Consider the following 2,083-nt stretch of genomic DNA (forward strand, 5'->3'; position numbering starts at 1 on the left):
CATACTTCAGATATATTGTCAGGAAGGGACCAGTCACTGGAGAAGGATATAATGTTTGGTAAGGTTGAGGGTCAGAGAAAAAGAGGAAGACTCTCAGCAAGATGGATTGGCAAAGTTGCAGCAGCAATGGGCTCGTGGCAACAATTGTGAGGTTGGTCCAGGACTGGGCAGTATTTCGTTCTGTTGTGCATAGAGTTGCTATGAATCGGTACTGACTAGATGGCACCTAACAACAATAACAAGAACAGGAAGAAAGGCCTGAAGATCTGCTTCCAAATATCACCGAGTGATAATCCTGTGTGTGGCAATGCTCTGATTTCCTACTGATTGTGTGGATGGCAAGTTGCAAAAGACAGAGATGAGCTCAGGGCTTGGGAGTCACAATTCACAATTGATTCCCTTGTTCCTGGGGTCATCATGAGTGGGAGTTTGTTGGATGGCAGGTAACAACAACTAGCTTCTTTGACTTCATGGACCCATTTCAAAAAATACGTATATATTTTTTATATCTTATTTTCTAATTTAAAATTAACATAGTACATTTAAGAATTATTATTTTAACAGCAGTTAAAATATTACCAAGGGCCCCTAAAGTGACATGTCCTCAAGCCCTGTTGTATGCTGTGCCTGAAGTTGCCAGCTTGTCTCAATTTATTCACATCACAGTGATTTTTTGCTTTGCTTTTTCTGCTGTTGAATATAAAATGCATGTATAAAATTCAAAATTAAAATCAATGAAAATTCTCTCCTCAAAAAAAAAAGTTTACAAAAAAAAAAAAAAAGTGGGGGAAGGATATGTTACATTATGAGGACTGCAATCAATGACATGAAACAAAACATGTATGAATTGTAAAGTGGAAAACTGATTTAGTCCAAAAACCTTTAGCCAATTCACAATAAAAAGTTGTTGAATCATATTTTGACAAAAGAGAACAAATATTGCTGCCTTTTATCCAGGTAAATTCTTAACAAAAAGAGAAATAGATATACCATAAATGTTCTAGTTCTTAGGCTATCTTCCTTACCCACAGGCAATTAAAATAGCTCAAAATTGGAAATACAATTGGTACTTAATAAAGTCCTGTTGACAGACATAAAGACATGTACTTCCTAACCTAACCTAAACCAAACCCATAGTCATCAAGCTAATTCCTACACATAGGATGTCCGAGAACTTTCTCCCAAGGAGTGGTTCACAGATTTGAACCATCAATCTGGCAATTTGAAGTCAAATGCCTGGCCCACAGCCTCAAGGTGGTTGTTGTTTTTTCTTGTAAATATGGTAAGCAGGATATAAGGATTGTTACAATATCAGGTCTGCCATGTTAGGCTGTACCTTCCAGGTTCTTCCCTCTCCCCTCCCTTCAAGTCCATTTTGTAATCTTAGGTTTGTTTCCCCGCCCTAAGCTACAAAGCGTGTAGTTTAAAGGGCAACATGACTTTTGATAGGCCAGAGCTAAATCACCCCAGCAATGACCACTCCCTTCCTGTTGAACCCATATAAGATCACTCAACTTCCCATTGACTCTCTTCTCTTTTGCCTCCTGCCTTCTCTCTCTAGCAGAGGTCACCTTCCTCTTTCTCCCCCTGAATAAAAGTCTCTAAACGGGCCATCTGGTGTGCGGTGTGGTTGATGAGCGGCGCCGGGTTGTTTTTTTCCCTTTCAAGGATACAATAAACAACATTCTTATCAACGGAGAAAAGATTGAAGTTTTCAAGGGCTTCATTCTTCATGATCAACCATCAACACTCATGAAAGCAGCAGTCAAGAAATCAAATGACATATTGCTTTAGGAAAATCTGCTGCACAAGACTTTTTTAAAATATTGAAGAGCAAAGATGTCAGCTTGAAGACTAACGTGCACCTGACCCAAGCCATCGTATTTTCAGTAACCTCATATGCATGCGAAAGCTGGACAGTGAATAAGGAAGACCATAGAAGGATTGATGCTATCGAATTACAGTGTTGGAGAATATTGAAAGTGCCATAGGCTGCCAAAAGAACAAACAGATCTGTGTTGGAAGACGTGCATCCAGAGTGCTCCTTGGAGGCTAGGATGATCAAACTTCATCTCTCATACTT

This window comes from Chrysochloris asiatica, unplaced genomic scaffold, assembly GCF_000296735.1.
Source record: "Chrysochloris asiatica unplaced genomic scaffold, ChrAsi1.0 scaffold00169, whole genome shotgun sequence".
NCBI classification, from domain to species: Eukaryota; Metazoa; Chordata; class Mammalia; order Afrosoricida; family Chrysochloridae; genus Chrysochloris; species Chrysochloris asiatica.